This window comes from Epinephelus fuscoguttatus, linkage group LG22 (genome assembly GCF_011397635.1).
Source record: "Epinephelus fuscoguttatus linkage group LG22, E.fuscoguttatus.final_Chr_v1".
Lineage (NCBI taxonomy): Eukaryota > Metazoa > Chordata > Actinopteri > Perciformes > Serranidae > Epinephelus > Epinephelus fuscoguttatus.
In genome coordinates, this window is record NC_064773.1 from 29,806,409 (window position 1) to 29,818,117 (window position 11,709).

Consider the following 11,709-nt stretch of genomic DNA (forward strand, 5'->3'; position numbering starts at 1 on the left):
GACTTGCCTGTCTTGACTTGGGACCTGACTTGGGAGCTTTCTGTCTTGACTTTGGACCTTTCCGTCTTGACTTGGGACTTGACTTGGGAGCTTTCTGTCTTGACTTAGGTCTTGACTTTGGATCTTTCTGTCTTGACTTGGGACTTGAATCCAGGTTTGCCAGTCTTGACTTGAAACTTGACTTCGGACCTGTCTGTCGTGACTTGGGACTTGACTCCAAGCTTGCCTGTCTTGACTTTGGACTTGTCTTCAGGCTTGCCTGTCTTGATTTGGGACTTGATTTGGGATCTTCCTGTCTTGCCTGGGGTCTTGACTTTGAACTTGCCTGTCTTGACTTGGGACTTGACTCCAGGCTTGCCTGTCTTGCCTGGGGTCTTGACTCAGAACCTTCCTGTCCTCACTTAAGACTTGACTTGTGACTTGCCTGTCTTGACTTGGGACTTGAGTGCAAAGACTTGAGACTTACTTGTGAGTTGCAAAACAATGATTTGGTATCACCCTTGCTATGCAGAAAGGTACTAATTGCCTGTATGTTTAAATCTGAGGTCTTTTACTGTGTTAATATCAAATTGTATTTTTTTCAGGGTGGAGAAGCTCCTAAAGCCCCAAGTCTATTGAGTGGGGAAAGGGCCATATTACTTAATATGGAAAACATTTTCATAAACATTATGCAAGGATTAATACAGTTAAATACTTTAAGATTATGCACACTGAGACAGACGTTTTTAAGTATTCTGACTGATTAGACCATGGCCCAGGGTGATGTTAATGAGGTGTTCATGACATATAGGAGTTTCCAAAGTTACCTGTTTCCAACGTCAACATTCACGTTGTAATTATATCAAAAATAAATATATAATATATATAATAACGTAATTGAGAAAAAGTTGGCAATCAATGATACAGAAGTTCCTTTAAACCTAACAAAATGGTTCCCCCAAGTTAGCCAAATTTCGTTGTTCAAGCAATAAAACCCACATCTATGGTTATGATATTATATTGCCAAAAGGCTTTTTCTAACCCTTGTCTAACTGAGTAATCATGCTGTACTGTTGAGTTTTCCCGTCAAGGCTCACACGTCTTGGACGTGAGTCTTTCCAGTCTCTACTGTACCCCCATTCCAATATGGCCTGAATACAGCATAGAGCTGAGCTTCTCTTGAAGTCACTATGGTCACTGAACCCATCATAGCTATAGAAGATGTAAGCGGGCAGCACAAACAACCTCCGAGTCTGAACTCTAACGACCTATTATCACATTTTGACACGACATGGCCGGCATGTGGCAGCAAACAGTTGCTTATTTACACATCCAGCAGACACGGAACAGCACTATCATTCATTTGGAGCTGTGTATCTGACCACCTGACAAATGTAAGGCCAATATTCTCGTTATTTTTAGCTCTGTTTCTCTCGCCATCAATGTGTTTCTGACGTTTAATAGCTAACGTTAGCTGCTAAACGTTCTGTATTTATACAAGCTAAGCTAGCTGCTAATTTTAATTGTTTGCTATGTAGGTACAGTCAGTTTTAAAGTTTTTTCTTAACAACTAGGCCAAAAAAGACGCTAAGAGAGTGAACCAAAACTGTGTGAAAAGGTGGGTTAAACGCTCCTTAGCTGAAGAGTCATGTTAGTTTTCAGTGCAGTTAATGTAGCATTACGTTTAATTATTGCCAGCAGTTATAGTGTTTTCACATAAGGCATTTTGACATGCCACAGCAAGAAAAGCACAAATATTCATAGCTGAATTACAGCTACTTTCTCACGGCAGACATTTTTACAGAGCAGGAAATTACAGTCATTAATTAGCTGCGCCTGCGCTTTCCCTGCTATAACAAGACAAAATGTCTGCTGTGAAAAAGGCCTATGATAAAAGCTCCCCCGCCCTCACCTGCTGTGCTGAGTAGCCACTTTGGAACAGAGATAGAGGGGGACATGCCAATAAAGCGCTCGTCCTAATGAGACTCTAATCAGGCAAAATAAGTGAAAACACCTGGGATGGTGAAACATTGCTGAGATGGGAACAAACACATTAGAAAGTATCTTTTTACAAAGTACAACTACTTGCTCATAAAATTTATGAAAATAAAATACAAACTGTTTAATAATTGAATTGAATAATTGATTGATTGAAAAACATAATTTGTAATTTGAAATAAACACACAAAAAAACATTGTGATGTTACAACATGATGTCATCCCTACGTCACATTTTAACGCTTGAGCAGAATCCCCTGTGTCAGCCTTTTGCATTTTATCTCGTTAGGTTTAGGCAACACAACTACTTTGTCAGGGTTAGGAAAATATCATGGTTAAAATTATCAGTCGACTCATGTTACTAACAACTGATGTGACAAAAAGACATTAGCGTTGACTTTTGGTTTCACATGGGACACAGACACAGGTCTTCTGGGTTGAAGTCCTGTGCTTGTGGAATCCACCCTAAGCCAACTTTTGCAATCTTTATCCTTACGTTTGCTGCTCTGAACATCTAACATTGACCTGGATGGTTTTGCATTAGAACTGGTTTAATGCCTGTTGAGTCTCATACAAATGCTAAAGGGTGCATTGTGCTTCCATATCTGACACCAAAGGCGTTTTTGCTGCCCTGGGAGTGAGACCAAGCTGCACAATTTAGGCATTTTGTAGCCTCAATATGAGTCTGACTTTGAGCTCCCTACATTGAAAAGATGAGCTCCACTTATTTCCCATATGAAGTGGCTAATCAGGATACCTTAGGGGTGGAAGGTTGCAATTTCAGGGGTGCAGGCTGCATGGTTAGTGAACGGCCAATTAAAACGTAACTGGTGGAACTGAACAGAAGGCCACAGTGTGATGCACTTGTTCTATCAGGTGACAGTAAGGGCCCATTTATACTTCCTTTACATAGGAAATAGGTCCTTTTCAGATGTGTGTTAATGTCACTTCCCTCATACTTCCATGCATCCTTTATGATGGTATAAATGCATCCACCAGATTGCACTAGTGGGCAGAGACAAATGTTTCTGACAACAACAAACAGTAACAGTGGAGGAGGCTGCAGTAATGTGTCTTTGCAGTGTATTTAATGACCTCACAGACTGCTGCTGTTGAAAACGACATGTCGACGGAGGACTCTTTTAACGACATTATAGATTCTTGCTGTTCCACCATTCTTATAATGTCTTTGTTGTCTCCTACAGTCATATCTTACTTGAACTATGCTACATTTCCCCCGACAATCTCTGGTGGTACTGCTGCATTTTTTCCGTATCCATAAGCTTTGAGAAAATGTGCACAAAGGCTATGGACAGAGGGCTCTGTCTGTGTCCGTATATGTATCTAACGTTAAGCATAAATGAGCCGAAAGACTGGGCTTTAGCAAACACCTTTTTCAAAAGCGAGAAATAGAGCACAGAGGAATAGGTATATTCCTAAGATCTCCAACTCCACAAGCAACCAATGGACTGAGTGTAAAAGAGACAAAACGGTACCATTACAGCAGAGTATGATAAAGTACAAAACAGTTGAGGAGAAAGTAAAGTATAAGAGAAGAGAAAAACACCAACTGCAACCTAAAAAAAAGTGTTCTCCTTTTGTGTACCCTCTAACACTGCAGATCATGTATAGACAAATGAAATACAGCAGTTCACAGTTAGTGTGTTGCTGGCCCCACCCAGACATGTCACATGTTTCACCTGCATTTAGACAAAGACTGTGATTAGGTTAATTGTAGTTTTTTTCCTACAGTTTAAACCTGGGGATAAAAATGTGTCGTATTTGAGAATAAAATGCATTATAAAAAATATATTTTTAGTATTTCAAATAGAAAAATGCAAGGTCTTAATGTAGTTTGTCACAAATTGATTCTCTTTTTATTTGTACAGCAAAATACCAATTAAAAAATACTTAAAAGTAATTAAATACATATTTCAAATACATTCAGTTTAAATTCTACCCATCTCTGTGTTTTTGTCATGCTGCTTTGGCCATGCATACTGGTAAGTATCTGGCCTGATGCATGTTCTCTGATTCTAAATCACCATCACCATTTTGCATCTGGATATTGTCACATCTCTTATTTGCATCTGCAGATTCACAGTCGCCCACAGTATGTGATCCCTGCACTGGATTCCAGCTGAGGGAAATGTTGATGCTCCCTTAGTATCCTGCAGATGGCGCCACAGGAACACAGTTACAGCAAAGGCAATGAGGTAAAGAGGTGTCACACTGTGCACTCACTGGGTGACGCGCATATCATTTGTATGATATATCACCTTATGAATACCCAGTTTTCATGTATTTTAGGTACAAAATAGGTTTATTTAAGGATTGACTGGTAATTCAGTGGTGTGCAACAAACATCTAACTGAAGTATAAGCTCCCCTCCTTATTATTTCCAACAAAATGTAAATATTTTTGAGAACTTCTCCAAAGTATCCTGATGAAGTAAACCACCCTCTCTAATCATAACTTATAATTAGACATAAAGTTTAATAATGACTTCCACTCATGCAGCGGAGGAAAAAGATCTGGGATTCATTGCAAATTAGCTTGGCTCTCTCAATTAGGAAAGCAGCATTTAATCAGCTCAGTTTTCTTCCACTGGGACTTCTGCCTAATTCCATCCAAGGGCCTGTGGTTAGCAGGATAATGTGGTTTTAAAAAAAAAAAAAAAAAAGTATTCCATGGTTGTGACTAGAGCTAAATGTGTTTGCAGCAGAGCCTGTATGGGCTGCCAAAAAACTAATTCCCTCCACCACTCCCTTCAGGGCTACACTGGACTTCTAATCACACCAAGAAACATTCTCAAGGGTGTTAAAGTGTTTTTAAAGTGTTTTTATGTCTAAGGATTGAAATGTTAAAAGGGCACCCAGCTTTGCTTTATATGCTTATTGACACATGCTTATTGATAGATCTGATGACTTGGCAATAATTGTTAACTGCAGCAATGGCTTATGTGATGGACTTATACCTTACTCTATTCCCCATATGTTCTTTGTTATCTTGCCTCAGTCAGGGCAATGTGAATTGTGATGTTGGAGAATAATGCAGGTTAAACTGGAGAAGACTTCTGAGTTGTTAAGCCTTATTCTTAAAAAAATTCTCTTTCTTTCCATTTATCCTATGACATGTATACAAAATATGTCAGACTATGTGGACCCATCCACAGAGGTTCTTGTGGTACTCCCATTAGGGTTGTGCCATATCATGTCCTTCATGATCCTTCAGGTCTTTCATTTTTTTTAAATGATAAAACAAGTGTCATATCATCATAATGGCAATATTCCAACTTTCTGACATGAGGACGTTATACCTTTACACACAGCAACAAGCATGGCTGCACTGTGCACATGCAGGCAGGAGTGAGTTACTATGATTACGGGAATCGGCCTCACAATGTTGTTTTGTCGTAGGCCCACCATAAAGTAAACCTACGTGTAGCTCAACAAAAAACGTAATATGTTGGAATGTGTGATAATCTTCGTAACATAACAGCCTGTCAAAATAATTGTAGGTCTGTGTGTGGGTGTGCAGGGGATGGGGGGATGACCAGGTATTTTTCTTTGTATTTGGCCACTGTTTAGATGTACGCTTTAGATTTGTGGTTGATTGTACTTTGTTGTACTATTTATATTTTATACATAATTTCAATCTCACACTGAGTTACTGTGGAAGAGTTGTTTCGAGACTAAAGAGCTGAGACACAATTTCTGTTTAGTTTTTAATAAATATATCAGAAGGGAAACTGTCAAGTTTATGCTGACATATACAGTCATACCACCTATTTTGTTGCAGTTGTAGCCCTGTGTTCTTTACAGTTAATACTAATTTATTTTTCAGTATATTGTCATATTATCAAGAATATTTTTATCACAGTCCTTAATATTGTGACATTATTTTAGGGCCATATGCAGCGTTGCCATGGTCATGGAAAACCTTGGAAATTCATGGAATTTCAGTCTAATTTTCCAGGACGGGAATTAGTAAAAATCATTGGAGGTTTTGAATAAGCCATTGAATTTTGTTTTGTTTAATCTTTAATCTCTGTAATCTTCCATAGATTACCTGCCACATCCACTTCCAAGGCTCAGAAAAAAATAATCTATATATAATCAAATGCATCAAGAATACAGTGATCGTGGATTCAGTTTTGTTTTCCCTCATGCTTGAAAGTCATGGAGTAAAGTATAGTATACAGTTCTGTTTGTTTTACGTGCTGTGAATGGGACGAGAATTTTTTCTTGGGTCCTTGAAAAGATATTGAAAAGTTTTGAAATTTTAGACATGAAAATATGTGGGAACCCTGCATATTATCATACCCCAAACTCTCATCTCAGTTACTGACCACTACAGCGTTATGGGATAATGTTTTTGTAAACATTGTTTTCTTTATACTTGAGTATGTGCATGAGTACTCTGTCAATGATTTAACACGGTTCCACTGACTGACACTAGGTGGCAGTAACTGCATGCTAAAAAATGTCTCACTGTTTACTGTTAACTCTCCCACAGTCACATCAGAGCTGTAAAAAGTTACTGCTAATACTAACACCACACTGACCATTCTTTATCCCTCTCTTGTGAGTTTTTTTTCTTTTTCTTCACTTTTTTGTTGCATATATGTCAGCTTACCCTAAAATTCTGAGGAGGAATTAAAGGCAGTACATAGGAGCCACTGAGCCTTTGTTTGGTGCCATGTTGCCCTCTTTCTGTAATAGAAAAGAATATATCAACATGTAGGCATTTTATTTTTTTTTTTTGTTATTTGAAGGGGCATTTAAAGTAGCAGAGTTTTTATTTTAGGTTTCAGACAGTGAAGTGTCCTTTTGGTCCCTGGATGTCTTCCATGTCAACAGGATTGTGTTGTCAGACGTCTGGGAGCGAGGCAAAGGTATTGTGCTTCATCAGATATAAACCCAGCAGACAGTCTGTGCAGGATGGTACAGAAAGTTCAGACTGAAAGGGCAGAAAACTCTCCCTGCCTCTCTCTGACACAGTCACTGCTCTGTAGTTCAGTGAAAGAAATACATTTCAATAGATTTATCATCATCCAGTTAATTTTTCTGAAACTCAAACTAGGTTACAATCATTTACTCATCTGTATTCTGTTGATTAAAATGAATTTTGACCTATTGCCTAAGTATTTTAATATCAGTTCTAGCTTTTTTGATGAATATGGAGGATCCTGTCCTCTACTGTGGCCTTTCTTTAATGAACTGAATCTGTTTTTTCCCCATTTAATATGGGTTGAAATAAGACACTGGAACTGGCTTTTCTTGACACAATATCCTTTACTTAGAAACAATTGAACATAATGATATCATGCCCTGTTGTTGCATTTCTGATTGATGTTATTGTGAACTTGAATTGAAACCAGCCAAGGCTGCCTGTCTAGCCTCCAGCCCCCTCTGGGACTGATCCTGTGGCTCTACTTGGGAAAATGGACTGGCCAAGGACCTTGGCTTTCCTATAGACTTTTTTTTTTTTACTCTCCAGTTCCCGATAAAGATCAGCAATCTGGCTGCTCTATTTTTAGTGAAGATATTACAGGGAGGGAGAAGGGGGGGAAAGGGACTCTGAATGCTATTTGCCTCCTGTATCAGGCAGTGCAAGGATGGCTTATTATAGGCAAGGGCTGTCTTGACCCACTATAGTCCCCAATACTCTGTCCAGATCTTCTGTGATGAATGGCCTCATTAGTAAGGCCTCAACACCCTAATTTCAAAATTCACCAGCTGCTTCATTTTAACTTGAAACGGGAAGCAGCAGCAGGTTGTGGAAAATGAGCAATGTTACCACAGTAGATGCTTTTTAAAGAGGTCATGTACTGTATGGCCTACCTGGACCTCTGTTGGTTATCATCAGTAATAATTCCAACCCCTGTCCTGACACTACCCTGAAATAAAATGGATGTAGAATTGTTTATTATTTTAGATACTCTGCAGTAGGTCTGTTGGGTGCATTGCCTGTCGCAATGGTTCACAACCTTTTTTGTGTCAAGGACACTTAAAATGATACACGTTAGGTCACAGATCCCCATCTGATAAGATTTTGCATCAGGTACATCCATCTGTGGAAAAAAAAAACAAAAAACTGGTTGTTTGATATAATTAAGTAATTCTGTGGTTGTCAACTACAGCTGAGAAGATCACTGGAGTTACTCTCATGACTCTAGTTGAGTTTCCATCAAAATGTACTTTTAATAGAATTTTCAGAAAGTCGACAAAAGAAAAACAAATTTATGCACTTTTCCATCTACTACTGTTCATCGACTGTTGGTTCATCGAGACTCGCAATATTTGTAAGCGACTTTACAAAAACACAAGCCCAAAGTCTCGGCTAATAAGTGGACCTGGCAATCCTGCAGCTTGTCCTCCTCGCATTTCTTCCATCTTCCTGCGTGCCAACGTGGGACGTATCCCGCCTCTCATTTGCTGATGTTCTTTGGCAGTCGTGTCACATTTCTCCAGTTTTCTAGCATGCCAGATATCCAGTCCCAGTCGTAGACGAGGGGGCGACTTGCTCATAGGCTTATTCACACTCGTTGTGGCAGACTATCTGCTGACTCACCTCTGATCTAAGGTGGCTCTCAAGATCCCCTGCGATGTCAAAATCGCGGTGAAAATCGTGTAATGTGAACTAGGCTTTAGGCGCATTAACCTTTAATCAATACACCAACCTTTTCACCTCCCCGAAGCATAAAAACTTTTTGGCAGTATGTTAACATGTTTTCAAAATTTTAGCATTTTGACTTAGGTTTTTTTATGTGCAAAATGAAAATGTTCATAAAAAGAGATGGATGGAAACGTACCGTCTTATTGGGCTAACTTTTATAGTGAATGAAAAAAAAAATCATCATTTTCCTGGGAACCCCTGGAGCTCTCTGAATGACCCAGGGGTCCACGGACTGTAGTTGAGAACTACATGACTATTGTTCTACTCTACTCCTTGATGTGCTATAGTCAAAGCCAAATCCACTTACAGTAACTGCAGTTTTAATAAAGTTCTGAACATATTGTTGATTGGTTGGAAAATGAACTTTCACATAAAAACAAGTTGTTTTTGGTTTTTACATACATTTTACATACATTTTTTTTTGAGTCTTTGCTAAAAATTTACTAAATCTCTCAGTACTGTATATTACAGATATTGGTGACAAAGAAAGTTTTAAAATGTCATTTAGCTTCATGAGATTGCCTCTTAGCTCCTTGTCAGTGATATTATTTACTACAGCTGATAACTTCTCTGTGCTTGTGGAGATGGAGCATGTTTGACTGCATGCAGTAGATTGTTCCTGACAGCCTGTTCTCGCTCCCAGGTCCCGACACTTTGTCATGCCCCTCCTCCTGTGATAATTAACGCCAAACACATCCATAAGCATCTTTATGAGATGCACCGGGCTATCAACTAACTTCAGTGTAAACCTATCTGCAGCAATACTTGACTCTGAGAGAAAATTATGTAGTATAAATAGTCAAAAAGTCTGCATAGGATAGGAGGGAGGGGAGGTGTATGGGTCAAACAAACACAGGACTTTCACCCAGGAGACCACAGTCCATTGCCATTTGAAACCAAAAGTCAGTGTTGTTTTAACGTAATGTTATGTCACTTGCGTTCCTATGTCCCAATGTTCAAATTTAATGTTATGTTATTTACATATTGTTGTGCAGTGTCATTACTCACGTGAGGTATTTGCAACACATTACGTAACAAATGTGTTTCTTTTTCCTCAATCAATGCTCACAGCAACATATAGGTTATTCTCTGACAGCTTTGCATAGCCAAAATATTTAAAGACATAGAGGCCTGGGCATATGAAACACATTGAATATAACTGAATAATGCCTTATTTTGCCCTCTTCATTTTCCAATGTTGTTGCTGTGCTCTTCTTTCAGACCCCAAAATAGCTGCCTTGTCATAAAATACTTATTTTGTGCCCTTTAGCCAATGCTAATTATTGAAACATGCTTTCAAAATACACCATTCTACTGATAGCCAGAATGTAATAGGAGACGGCACATTGTTAATATTTCAGAATCATTTCAGAATCTTTATTTTATTGATTGAATTTCACATGTTCGAGCAAATTCTTAACAACCCATTAATCGATCATCAATTAATTGTTATCATTCATAGTAGCTACTTATATTTTGAATGCATGAGGAAGATCTCATGGGGAAGATCTCACATGTCTTTACATCTACAGTCAAAATGAATAGGTTGGCAACATGGGTGAACTATATAATGGGAAATCTTCACTGCATCTGTTACTTTAGTGTGAGGCAATTAATAGATGGACGAATTAATTAACTTTATTCCAACTGGCATTGTTGACCATGCAGTTTCCTCTGTCAGTTTAGGCCCAATTAATTTATTCTAAACTTCTGAAGAGCCATTATGATCTGAGCCAAAATATGTCAGTCGAGCTCATACTGATGTGTTTTTGTAATTCTTTTAGATTCATCTTTAGACCCAGAATTTAAAACCAGACAGATTTGATCAAGACGAGTAATTAGGTTACTCAGAGGTTGCAGTTTTACAAAGCAGCCTTACATCAGGGAATAATGATGCATGTAATTATAGGCGAGCTGCCTGCCGTGTCTCCTCGATGATTGAGATGTGCTTAGACTCCCTAAAGATGTCACTCTTTCCCCCTCGTACACTGTGGAGAGTGGAGACTGTCAGATGACGGGCCTTATGGTAGACTGTGTGGAGAGATTGCAGAGATTGTTTTAGCATCTCTCTCGCTCTTTCTTTGACACATTTTCAAACTCATCATAGTTTATGTGCTGGGAGGAAAAATGCAGAGATGGTAATGTCTAAACCAACATTTTCATAACTTGTCAAGATGCATCTGAACCTGCAAACTAACAGGGTGTCTAAATTTATCATCCCACATAGGTGGTTTGCACCAATATTGATAATATAACAACAAATTCTGTTTTTAATACCCTTTATATTCTTTACTCAAATTACCACAAGCTATCACATACGGACCCAGCTGTTCATACATAATCTGATTGGATTTCGGCTATTGGATTGGATCGAATCTGGAAAATGGGTTGTTAAAAAGAAAAGAAACACGATTCTGAAATCTGCTTAGATAATGTAATCCAGTTCTGGTTTTGATCTGGATCAAACCTTTAGTATGTCATTTTGACTTTACATTAAGTGCAATGACAGTCAAAAGTAGTTTGTAATAGCAATTGAATATCTATTGTTGTTCTCTTTCTCCTCAAACAAGAACCCTTTGGTGATCCAAAGTACTACTACCTGTTCTTTACATGGCTAGTAGCCCACATTGTAATATTGTCCCATTTAGAGCACTTGTTATCCAGATTTGGTAATCTTGGAAAGGTCCTATCTGGATCAGGGTGATCCAGTCCAATGTTGCTTTGAATAACTGGCAAAGAAGTAAGATTGATTAGCAAAACATTGGATTTCCAAATCTGGATTATGAACTTTCTTGAACAACAGGGCTGAAGACTATAGAATTGTGGCCCTTAGGAAAATATAATGAAGCTGTTCTATAATGGAACTGTTACACCATATGCACTGAAAGGCAACAAGACACATCACTTCAGTCAGTGGGAGAAATTGCAGGGATTGAGGACCAGAGCAAATTTTGCCCTGTGGCCCCCAAGCAGGTTGATCCGGCCCTGCATACCTCCTGCTAATACTGCTACTTTCACTACAACTTCTACTATTACTAGTGCTACTATACT